Source organism: Zonotrichia albicollis, chromosome 12 (assembly GCF_047830755.1).
Source record: "Zonotrichia albicollis isolate bZonAlb1 chromosome 12, bZonAlb1.hap1, whole genome shotgun sequence".
NCBI lineage: Eukaryota > Metazoa > Chordata > Aves > Passeriformes > Passerellidae > Zonotrichia > Zonotrichia albicollis.
The window spans coordinates 13,936,655-13,949,390 of NC_133830.1; the positions used below are offsets into that span (position 1 = coordinate 13,936,655).

The following is a 12,736-nucleotide window of genomic DNA, read 5'->3' on the forward strand; positions in this document are numbered from 1 at the left end:
GCCCAAGGGAGAGCACTCACTGAATTTGGATGGTTCTGTGGCCCCAGGTCCTGCTCTCTCAGCTGGGTACTGTTTGGGCATGATGTTAATGAAAGTACTTCAGGAGCTCACTTTTCCCAGTTTGGTGAATAGGTAGCTCTTGATGGATTCAAAACTGCTTTTAATCAAGGTGGCCGACAAGCTCTACTGCCAGCAATGAGGATCCTCAGTCTAGCTCTCTGTAAACCACACCTTCTGAAGGTGTCTGTAGTGTGAGCTTGCCACCTTCTCTTGTCTTGTGTGTGTTATTGTTGAAAACAGTTTTCATCCTGACTTTCATGATGGCCATGACCCCAGTAAGTTTTTTGTGTCAAGGGTGAGAAAGTTGCAGACAAGCTGCAGAAGTGCAGCTCTTCTCATACAACATTTGGGGACTTTGTTTATGAATTAAAGGCAATGTATTCTGAAACTATTAGTTTGGTCATAAACATAAGTCCTTCCCTCTCTCCTCCCCTCAGTTTATTTTTTTTGCCAAGGTAAGGGCCCATACAGGGGGAAAAATGATTTATTAACTGAATAGCTAAAACACCCCTGAATATCTTTTGCAGATATTTTTATTGCAGAGATATCTTTTGCAATCAGTTCTGCTTAACTCAGACAGTCTTTCAAGTGTGTTTACAGCTATCAGGAAAAAAAAAAGCCAAAAACAAAGGCTGAGAAGAAATAATAGCATACAGTAGCTGATAAGTTTTTTTTCCCTTAGGGAATATACCATGGATTATATTTTTGGTCAAGCTATAGACTTGACTGAAGAGTAAATGTAATTTCTGTGCCAGGGAACTGAGAGCTTCCTCCAAACACCACAGCATTCACATGATTTACTAAGAATGCTTCCATAACTTACCCATTAGTTAATTGCATTATAATTTGGTTTTTAAAAGTCTTGTCAGAAACTGGGAGCAGTATCTAGAAGTGTTTGCCAACCAAACATGATGGTATGTCAATGTTGTCTTTGTTCTGGGGCTATAAGCTGAGCAGTGTAAAGCATCTTGTCTACCACAATAAAAATGTGGGATTGTGTCTGCTGTAGAAAAAACAAAACCAACCCAAAATCCCCAACACCTATCCTTTCCAGCTGATTTGGATATCCAGCTCCTACTGTCAAGAACTTTTATCTGAACCCAGGTGGCTCAGATTAATAAACAATGAAAATTAGCAGGTCAAGCCAAATATGCCAAGTGTCTTTCCTGTTTCCTCATATGTGGCCTAATTAAGCAAATGGGAACTTTCCCAATGGTGCCAATAAAAAATAAAAAAAGTAAAACCAGCAGAGTCCAAACCAACAGGAGATCTATTTCTTCTATGTAGGCCATCAGTCTTCCTCTCTGCATAGCCTACACCACATTTAGGCCAAGTGCAGGCCTTGATGGATTTAGTTTTTGATCTGCCTCACAGATAAAGAATCCTGAAGGGCAAGTCACCTGTCTGAAGTCCTAAAGGAAGTGGCCACCTTAAAAGCCAGTCCTTTAGCCTCCTCCTTCCCTGCTGCTGTAGCAATTAGCTCACTTGTGTCTGCCCATGGCTGGTAGTTTGCTGGGCCCACGGGTGCTTTGATGTGTTGCTGTCATGACAGACCTGATGAAGGGAGCAGTCCTGTGCTCTGGAGGGGATTTTAACAGAAGGAAATTTTACTGTTCACACAGATATGAATTCCAAAGCCTTTGATATGCAGAGGGAGAGCAGAAGCTCCAAACTTTGCTGGTCTCTAACAGTGGTTGGGGAAAGGATGCCCAGAGCTCCAGATCAGTGCTGCTGAAGTGTTGGGCATTGGCAGGTCCTGTTGCAGCAGGAGAAAGCAGCTCTGTGCTCCTGCTGAGAGAATCCTGGTGGGAAGGCCTTGAGGCTCAGAGGATCACCAGCCTCCTAAGGACTGTGTGTCTCCAAGCCCATCCTGTGCCTCCATGGGTGCAACCAGCACTCTCTAAAATCCTGCAGCCAAGGCATCAGAGCACTCTGGGGTTTGTGTTCCCTGTGCAAGTGTGGGTTCCTGCTGGTCTCCTCCTGTGAAGGAAGGTGATTTACTGCCTGAACTGAAAGTTGTTTTGTCCTTACCTGGGAATATGTATCCAGGAGGCTGCACCCCTCAGGGACCCTGGCTGGCCCTTGGGCTCAGCAGCTCCAGACTGCAGTGACTTGCACGAGCTCATCCCTTAATCCTGGTGTGACCCACCTTCCTGTGTTCCACAAATAGGCACAGGCTCCTCCTGCAGCTCTGAAAGCCTTTCCTATAGTCCACTATCATCTTGTTGCAAATCATTTATTTTTCTACACAATTCTTTTCAGCTTGTGTCTCAGTTGAAAGCTGAATAATGTAGTTTATTTCACACCAACACAGCAGCTTTGCTTTAAGCTTGTACATGGCATTTTGCTGTCTTTCAGTGAGCACTGGCTGCTGTGGCAAGAAAATGAAATGGCAGTAACTTTACTTTGTGGTATGTTCAGAGAAACTTAATTGAATTAAAAACCCTGTCAGAGAAGTGTAGTTTGACTAGCAGGCAGCAAACAAGACCAGTGGAGTTCAGTTTATGATCAAACCCAAAATAATTTCGGAACTTTGAGTTTGTAAATGGAGCAGAACAGAATAAATTCAGAGATGTTCAGTAGAATCCAGCAATAAGTGTATTAGACAAATATTAATGCTTTGTAAAACAAAAGAATATAGAATAGAAAGGGAATAGAATATTTCAATTGTACAGTAAGGCATTTAATATTAAAATCCTTCAGTGCACTTTGAGATAATTTGTTTTCTTCCTCTTTTCTAAATTTTGAAATATTTGGAAGGTCTCTAGTAAATTGTGCTAGAAATAAAAGTGAAGTAAAACCCCTTTCCCTTTTAGTTTTAAAGGGTAAACAGAAGAGAACATAATGATGCAACTTGATCCTGAAATAATTAGATTTCTACAACATTTTATTATGCCAAAGCTGGCTTTTCTGTGAAGTGCCCATGCTCCCCTTTTCCAGTTTTGTTTCAAGAACCAGCAAAAAACTGGTTAAGTGTGGGGCACAAACATTCAGCACATGCAACACTTGACATAATCCTAGCAGAGGGGGCACATCAGGGAAAACAGCTGAGTTTTCATATGTGATTTTGCCCTGCCATTAAATGCTCATTAAATCAAATATTTCCCTCACAGTCAGAAGCAAAGGACTGGTGGTACCCCCTCAATGTGAAGCAGTGGGAAGGACAGACAGACCTGCCAGTGACCACAGGAGCCTGAGCCTGTGCTCTGCTGTCTCCTGCTGCATCCTGGAGAAGCCAAAGCACAGCAGGAGCCCTGGCATGTGCTGACACAGCTGGAGGGCCTGGCCATGCCCTGCTGCTGTGGAAGGTTCCCCCTGATCAGCTGCAGCACGGCAGGATGGAGCTGAAGTTTTAAGAGCTGGTTGTGTTTGGCTGGGGAGTCCTGTACCACCGGGAAGCTGTTCTGGAGACTTCTCAGCCTGCATTCAAAAAATGGGAGAAAATGCATAATATCCTCGGGTATTCAGGTCCCCTGCTCCGAGGGACACTCGGACAGACTTCAGGCCGCTTGTATTACTTTCTGACAGAGGAGGGAGCTGTCAGCTCAGCATTGAGCATTTCAGCAGGCAGCGGTGCCCACCTGGGAGCTGCCTAAGCTGTCCGGGCCGCCCGCTGGAGGGACGTGTTCAGCTTGATGTGCAGGAGATGGAGCTAATTTGGAAGGGCTTAAATCTTCTGCTGTAAGTGCATGTATGGGGTGTTTGTGTCCCTGTGCAATGAAACCACAGCCGTGGGTCTGCAGGGACAGTGGGAGCAGTGGGGCTGAGAAGCTGTTTGGAGGTGGAACATTTGGCAGTGGGACCTTGCAGTTTCTGTGGCTGTAGCAGTGTCCCGTTCCATTGTACCAAGAGTCCCCAGAAACCTGGACAACACCTTCCTGACCAGAGCCAGAGCACCCTCCTCTGTGCCACAGCAATGCAAGCAGCCCTTTTAGCTGGGAGACCTGCCAGGCAGCAGAAACAGGCAAGGAAACAGCTGCATTAAACTGGTCTGAGGCTGGCTCAAGCCAACGTGGACTGGTCTGAAGTGGAATAACAACCTGATTCCATCTCCTGCTTCTCCTGGTACAACCCACAGCAGCCTTCCTGCCTCAGCCAGTGGCAGTGTTGCGAGGTATGGCTTAATTACAGCCCTGAAATAAAAAGAATTTCTTCATTAGATGTTGCTTTACAACTGCATCAGTCATCTCCTGTCCAGCTGCTGGTGGCAGGGCTCCAAGTGGGCTGGATGGGGCTGGTTTGGCAGGTATGTGGGGTTGGTTGGAGCGTGCAGCCAGGGCAGAGCAGGGTTAAGTCAGGAGCTCCCAGTGACGTTGCTAAATTCAGTTTGCCACAAAGATCTTTTTCTCCTTCGTGCTGGAGCTGTGTTTCTGCAGTCTTACTGCCTTCAGAAATGTGGCTCAGCCCCAGTTTCTGCGAGTCACAGGCGTTCACTTGCTGGCCCTTGGAAAAAGGGCAGTGAGGAAATGTGGTGTCTGTGTTTCATGTTTGGGACCTGTTTCCACCATGCTTGTCCTCTGGCAGCAGTTAGGTGACAAAGATTGAAAGCATGTCTTCCCACCCAGGGTATTGTCCTTTATTTCTCAAGCCACAGAGATAATCCCTGTCAGATGACTTCATTTTAAATTGCAGTGAGACCCTGAACTGATGATTTAGGAGCACACACTGTCTTTGTTGTGGTTCTGGGTTTGGTGTGTTGCTTTGTGCCCAAGAAAGATGGATTGTTACTCAGCCAAGGCCAAATGTGGAGGTAATACCAAACGCTGTAGGAAATGGAATCTCTTCCCAGCCCCAGTGAGTCCTCCAATCCCAAATCCTTCTTTCCCCAAGAAACTGGAGCTAGAAACCAGCAGCCTTTCCTCTGCCCCACTTAATGTACCAGCATCAGCTTAATGTTGTGATCTGGTCTGGATTAATGAAAAACGTTGTGTGTTGTGTACAGCAGGGACTGACTCACATCAGCTCACTTGATCACTTATTCCAGGAAAAATAACACTCAAGTTTGCCAGAGAACTGTCCCTGACACTCTGAAATATTTGTGAATTCAAAGCTTTTGCAACTCAGAATGACAATTTCTGGACATCTTCCTCTAAAATTGTTCATACTGAAATGTGAGGATTGTACAGAGAGTGTTGACAGACTCTTCAATTTTACAAGAGTTTAAAATGGATCACTTGAACCAGTAGGAGCCTTTGTTCTAGGTATTAGCTAGGTATCTAGCTCAGACTAATGGAGAGTTGCACAAAAATCTCCCAAGGAAAAACCAAAGTATAGACTTGAGATTTAATCTCTCAATTTCATGGAGAGGTTTTTTGAAGAATATTTTAGCCTCAGTAACCCAGGAAAGTACTGTATCTATCTGGAAAATATTGCTTTTCTCAGTGACAGACTTGATGTGGCCCTTTCATTGGGTATTTTTTTTTCTTTTTTTGGACAAGAGGAAAAAGTTACAGGAGCAAACACTCCACAGGCATAAAACTTCCCCTCTTGTATGCAAGGAGCAGAGGTTTCATAATTAAATGGAAAAAAGACTTGATTTTGGGCTTCTGAGTTTTGGCAGAAGCTCCTGTGGGATCTGGGTGACTCGCCCTCCCCAGCCTCTGCACAGTGTTGCATTTCTTTACAAAAATAGGACCTTTGCTGGTACTGGAGTAAACAGAGGAAAATGTAGGGGAAATGCACTGGGAAAGGGGGAGCAAACTGGGTGTGACATGTGGTGGATGGCTCTGAGTTAACTGCTGCAGCTCAGTACCAACTTTCAATTTCCTTACTTAGGCCATATCCCAAGGCTGGAGACCCTCCTGCACTCCCAAAGTGATTCTGTAAGGGTTGCTCAGATGTGGCTGACTGATCCTTGACTGGTAGCAGGACCAGAACCGCCTCATGAACTTCTAAAATCTTGGGAAATTGATTTACCTGCAAAAACAACAAAGAAAATCAAAATATGCAAAGTTGAGCCTGTCACTGTGACACTTGGAGGAGAGAAGGAGGTCACATTGAGGTGGAATAATGTCAGAAATCCTCTGTGTTTAGTAGTTTTATTATGAATGGTGTGTCCACTACACCATGAGGTAGTAGGAAAAGAAAGGGAAATATGAGAGTATAAATAATCAGGGTTTCTCAAAGTCCTTTTGGAAGCCTTCCCCCTCCTCAGATTCACAGCAGCTCTCCACAGATGTTCTGTAGTTGGAGGAGTCTCAGAAGTATTTTTGCAAGACAGTTTTTCTTTGCCAGAAAGGAGATGAAAATCTTATACCAAAAATGTCTTTTGACTTTAAATTTGGAGCTGTTGTTGCAATGTAATTCTTTAGAGAGCTGCCAGAGAGGTTTTAAAAAGCACTATTTATACATGTGCATTAAAAACAGGAGCACAACATGGCTATAAGAAATTAATTTTCTGGTTTTGAAGCTAGCAATTAAGGTTGGAACAAATGTTCCTGCTTGTTGTTTCTTCTGCAGTCACTCTTGTAAAACTAAAGGAGAGCCATTGACATGAAAGCTCTGTTGGTGTCGTTACTGCTGGGCTGCTTTGCTTTGTGGAGTGCCAGACTCTGGTTACAATGACATTGTGTAAGGCTCTTAAAATCCTGCTGAGATCCCTGAATCCTGTTAGGGGATTCCTCATTAAAAATTCTGGAAGACAGTTTAAATTGTCACTTGCTGTAGAGAATGAGCTTGTTGACAAGCCCACATTAAACCCAGCACTTTTTACGAGCACAGTTTGCAAACCCAGAGAGACAAAGTGTGGTGTGTTCCTGATTCCCTTCTTGGTTCTGTCTGGGTGGAAAATGGAAAAACACTCTGGGTAAACTATCTCATGTTTTCAGCAAGAAAAACACCCTAAACTTAATCTAGACTTCATGCACAAGAGAGGAGGTTAAGAAAAAAGAGGAAGGAAGGGCCTGGTTGGCCTGGTGTGTTAATGTGTATTCTGTAGCTCAAAGCCAATGGAAGATAATCCTCAGGGTAAAGAAGGAAGTACACAGTTGCTGCTAAGGCAATGCAAGTTGAAGGCATGTCACAGGAGGAGAAACAAGAGAATATTTCAATGCAGATGTCCCTGTAAAATACATTTTTCACCAGGAAAAGGTGTGGATAGCCCTGTGCTCTGTGTGTGTGTGACAGTGCAGTAGGAGGTAGCAGTATTCCCAGCATGGGCAAAGGGAGGTGCTGTGCTCTGGGTCAAACACAGGTGTCAGGGAGAAGCATTGTCACCAAGGTAAGAACAGATCCTCCCGAGCATGGCCCCTGCCTGGCACCTCAGGAGGAATTTGGCCAGACCTGTTTGGTCATGAGTCAAAGCTGTGCACCCAAGTTCCAAGTGACTGGAGCTATAAACAGCTTAAAATGATTTTCAGGGGAGTTCAAAGATGAATAATGCATCTCTTCAGGCTTGTAAGTGATCTTTTATTCACAGAAAATCAAAGCAATGTACAAAGGTAGTTGCTGGCCTTGGGGACAGGAGTCTGAATGACTCCTTGTCATTCACAGCAGCTACCAGAGATGATGTGACATCTGAAAGGAAGAGATGAAAGCTCCATTGCAATTTGTTAAATAAAAACCACCTCAGTATCTTGCTAAATAGATAATGATCAGAGGTGCAGAATTCCAATCTGCTATTTAGGGCTTTGGTAGCAAAAAGAGGAGCTCACAGGCTACAACCTACAGATGTTTTTATTCCATAACTTTATGGAAGTTTGCTTGTAGTATCCATGGAAATTCCCCATGACAGAATTACTTGTCCTGCCACTCTGTGTCATGGCATTACTGAGTGTTTTGCCTGTCACTGCCATCCATTCTGTTTGGTTTGGTGGCTAGTTTTGTTTTACTGGATCCTACAACACCCAAGTTTGTGTGGTTCAGGACTGGGATCTGAGCACAAGGTGAGAATCTAAACTTGACCCTTCTGGTTTCCAAAGGCAGGAGGTAGGAAAGGTTATGTGTCTGTCCTTCATACCTTAAAAACTGCATTTAATTATGAGACCATTTTTGCTAATAGATCCTGGGGGGACATAGTTTGCTGTTTAGCATTTGTGACCTAAATAGACAGTTAGCCATAAGAATAACTTGCATATTTCTTAACACATTTAAGTTTGTCTGAAAAGATGTGTGTGCCTTTTCTTACTCTGTAACACTGAAATTTTTATTCCTGTCATGAGAAAGAAACATTTCTGTCCTGCAGTGGGAAATGAATGTAAATCTGAGGGCAAGCCAATGGACCAACACTTAATCCATCAGTGCATCTCCTCTTTTGTGTTAGCAGAGGCACCAAAAGGTCAGGGGCTGAAGTGCTGCTGAGCTCTTCATGCTGTTTGCCTTTCACAGGCCTGGCCCTTATGAGATGCCAGGTTGTGTGTGAGCCCTTCCTGGTCTCACCTTGAGGTTTTCCCATCAACAGCAGCTGCATTTCAACAAAGGAATGATCTTTTAGAAAATGGATGGATTGTACAAGAAGCTCCATAGTGGCAAATATTAAAAGCTTATGTGTGAGTTCTGGGTGCTTAGAGGTGGGATCCGTTATGCAGAGGGGCAAACCTGTCCTGTCTTGTGCAGCCTTTGTGAGGGATTCCCAAGGAGCCTCCTGCTCCCAGCACCACTAACCCTGTGTTTAGGGAGGCCAGTGGCCAAAACCATACTGACTTGAGTGAGCCACACCCTGGTGCTGGCAGCCCCCAAACAGCCCTTTGTGCCCTCACTCTGTCCACACAGCCCAGTCCTGCCCTCTGCCAGCACAGTCCCTCCCTCTGCAATGTCTCTCCTCTGAAGGGGACCTACCAGGGAGCATTTCCATGTGCCTGTGCTGCCTTCCTTCCAGTTTTTCCCACAGCTGATGGTCTCCTTTGGTTGCAAGGAACGAAGTGCCAGTCTTGGTTCATCAACAGAAATGCAGAGTTGCTGTTAAGGATCTCCAGGAAGGACCTGGGAGTGGAGCCCATTTGTGTCTGTGCTGATGGAAATTCCTCAGGGCTGTGTGATCTGTTCTGGCCTCTTGCCTGCCCCTCTAGGGAGGGTATTTCCATGCAGAGTTAGTCAGAGCCCTTTGTGTTTTGCCATGTTCCCAGGGTGATCAGTATCCTTATCACATCTATTTGCTTACTGCACACCTCAAGTGACCTTTGCAAAGCTCAGCTCACCTTGTCCAGCAGGTGAAGGCAACTGAGAGAGGAAGGACAACGAAGAATCTTGTCCTGGAGCAGAGGACAGAGGGTCCAGCAGGTGTGAGCAGAACTGGAAAGCCAAGGACTGGGCCAAGGCTGAGCTGAATATCCCAGCACAGGTACCCTGCTGAGGCAATTGTGGAGTATTGCAGGAGTCAGATGAGGTCACTGCCCTATTAAACATCATTTCTGCCTGCTAATGCTGGGATGATGCTGGAGTCCCTCCATAGAGAGGCTACGGGAGATGGAGAAATGTTGGCTGGAGGTTGAGAGGTGGGGCAGCTCGCCCACATCTGCTTCTGCTCACAACCCACCTCCACTTCTGACTGCTGCTTAGCATTCAAATGAGAATGGGCTGATCTGCATCCCTGTTAGAGATGTTAGGGCTCAAACAAATCTGCTGAGACCTCTCCTGCCATGTGCTGGAGAGCACATTTTACCTGCCTCACCTCTCCCCAATGTACTGGCTCAGAGTGAAGGCACGGAGCTGTTAAATGAGACCCAAATTTTAGTGTTTGCTGTTGTAATGGATAAACATACATGTTATGTACTAAATGTGTGCAGATTTAAAGAACTTTAAGGCTGGAGGAAGGAGAGGTGTCTGATGGCCAGAGCTGGCAGCTGCAGAGCTTTTGAGTTCTGTTCCTCTTCTTGCCAGTGATTCACTGCATGGCTCCAGGCGAGACACGTAACCAAGCTGGAATATTTTCTTCCAGCTGCAAAAGAGTTATAATGCCAAATACAAGGAGGACCTCTGAGATTTAACTAATTTCAGGTTATGGAAAGCCTCGAGATCCTCACAAGGGTGCTGCTGGAGAAAGGCAAGTATTGAAGTACTGCAGTATTTCACACTGCTGTTCATAAATGAGCACATTGGTGAAAAGCAGTGGCTGGGCTCTCTCTGCAAACAAAACGAAAAAACCCAACCCCAGTGAAGGGGGTTGGGATGCAGGGAAATGGATGTGAAACCACAGCAGGAGAGGCCACAGCAAACTCCACTGCTCCTTGTTGCTGCATCTGGAGGTTGCTCGTGGACCAACATAGAGCAAACTTTCCCTCCTAGGAGGCTTGAAGAGACTGAAGACAGTTCAGAGGTGTGAAGTTTGCTTCTGTGCCCTGCTGGTGCTCCCCTTGGTGGGCACTGCTGTCTGAGATGTCTGGCTGATTTTCCTTCCAGCTGGGCAGTGGGAGAACCCCAGCACAGGCCAAGAAGCCAAGATGTTTCTGCCAGATTGCAACAGCCCCAGCGATGGAACCTGAGAGCAGCTGCTGAAAACCCTCTCAGGGTTTGTTGGGAAGGGTTTGGGTGCAGCAGAGCAGCTGTGCCCACTGCCCGCACCGGCCAGGCCGGGCCGTGTGCTCAGGGCCCTGACTCGGCTGCCGGCTCAGGGCCCCTGCTCGCCCAGCGCCCAGGGGAAGGAAGGAAGGAAGGGCCCGTTCACCGGGGGCTCCTCAGCAGGCCCGGGGAGCCTGAGGCGCGGCTCAGCCGGCAGGGACTTGCGGCAGGCTGCAGGACATGGCGTTGGTTGGCGATCAGCAGTGCCCTGGAGGGAGCAGAGCTGGGAGGGGAGGAGAGAGGAGAGCCCTCCATCCACAGCCCTCTTGCTCGGCGCAGGGAGGGGCTCCTGAGCGGCAGAGCTGGGCAGCCGGGGAGGCACTGGAGACCTCGGGGAGCAGCCGGGAGCTGTGAGGGGCCGTGCCGCCGCCCGTCCGCCAGAGGGCGCACTCCCCGCGGGGCGGACAAACCCTCGGGCTGCCCCGCCCAGGCTCCGCCCCCTCCGGAACCCCCGCCCCTCCCCCTGGTGCCGCGGCCCTACGCCCCGCCCATTCCGCCGACCCCGCCCCCAGGCCCGGCGCGCAGCCGCCCCCTGGCGGCGGGGCGGGGCGGGGCGGCGCCGGGATCGCTCCGGGCCGGCCGCGCCGGGAGCCCCGGTGAGAGCGCGGGGGGTGCCCGGGGACCCCGCCCGGCACCGCGGCGGGGGCGGCTCTGCGGGGATCCGCGGGGCCCGGCGGGCAGCGCCGTGCCGATCCGGTCCGGTCCCCCTAGGCTGCGGCCTGCTTGGAGCCGGAGGGCGCCGGCCGGGTCCCGCAGGGTTCCGGCGGTGGGCACGCCCGTCGCGGGGCTGTGCCGGTGCGAGGGACGCTGCCTGCGGGCAGGCGGGACCCAGGGCTGCGGCTCCCGGCAAGCAGGCCGGACTGCGGGGCCGCTCGGGGCAGACCTCCAGCCTCGGCCGGGCACGGGCACCGGGAGGGTCGGCATCCCGGGCCGAAAGGGGAGGTGACATCCCCGGCCCGTGAGGAGGGCTGGGGGGAACGGGCAGTGCCTGCCAGCGCCGGCGGGGAACGAGCCACGGGAACCGGGAAGAACGGCCAAAAATACCCTGCTCTCCTCTGGGGCGGCTGCCATCAGGGCCCCGGGGCTGGGCGTGGGGCTGGCAGCTCGGGGGAATCACCGGGCCGTGATTGGAGTGCCGGCTCTGTGTTGGTTACCGGGAGCAGCGGAGGCGCTGCGGGAGCGGCTGTGTCCCTCCGGGAGCTCTCCGCTGCCAGGGCACTCGGGAGCGGCTCCGGCCGAGGCTCCGGTGTCCCCGGGGGCGGCCGGGCTGGGACACCCAGCAGAGGCAGGACATCGTCCTCTTTCACCGTTCGTTCCCCGTTTCCACGTTTCTTGGTGCCCGTGCATTCAGCCGCAGAGTTTTGGGAAGAAACCTTGGCCTGCGAGGTCCTGCAGGAGCAGGTTCTCCTCGGGACACCCCTCCTGTGGGGAGCAGGTCGGAGGTGACCGGGCACCTTTCGGCTGCTCTGCCGCAGTTGTGTTGCCTTGGTCCCGTGAGTTTGAGAGGAAGCAATGATCCTTATTTTTTCCTGCTGCAGCGCCACAGATCCTGCACCCCAGTGGATCAGATGTCTTGAAGCGTTTCTGGGCTGAGCTGGTTTTTCAGGTGAGTGGGGTCATGGTGCGAGATGGTGCCTGGCCCAGGAGCGTGGCCCCAGTTTGGGCTCAGCAGGGTTTGGTTTTGCTGTGTATCTGCTTGCCGGGCCAAAGCAGAGCCGCCTGCGCTTCCTACCAGGATGTGGCTTTTCTCTTGTAAAGCTGAGTGAACAAGCAGCAGCCTCGGTGAACGACACTTTGTGGACAAAGTGTGTTTATAACACACAGAGGTAAAGGTGGATTGTTTACTTCAGCGCTCACTCCCAAACCTGCCTTCCGTGAAAGTCCCAGGGGAGCATCGCAACCGTTCCCTGTGTGACCAGAGCTCTGTCTCAAGGGAGTGTAAAACACAAACAACTCTTGGAATGGTTTGGATTGCAACTCCCCAGAGTGGTTGCATTTGGTGGGTGAAAACAAGCAGGAGGCATTCACCAGGCTACTGTGTCCCACAGTCAGCACAAGAGAAAATATGCCAAACAAAACAGGAAGCCTTTGTTGAAGTTATAAAAACTCTTTTAGTTTAAAAAAAGCCCTCTAAAAGAAATACCAGTAATTCATTGTACCTGAGTGTGTTGGAAATGCTTTT

General features: G+C 49.2%; 1 protein-coding gene across 1 annotated transcript in view; it reads left to right on the plus strand.

Moving 5' to 3' along the window:
* The first annotated feature begins 10,988 nt into the window (after positions 1-10,988).
* TEX264 (testis expressed 264, ER-phagy receptor) overlaps positions 10,989-12,736 on the plus strand; it is a 39,215-nt gene continuing 37,467 nt past the window's right edge. The window contains exons 1-2 of the mRNA XM_074549932.1: positions 10,989-11,150; positions 12,093-12,160. The gene's annotated coding sequence lies outside the window, so the exon portion shown is untranslated. The remainder of the gene's footprint in view (positions 11,151-12,092; positions 12,161-12,736) is intronic.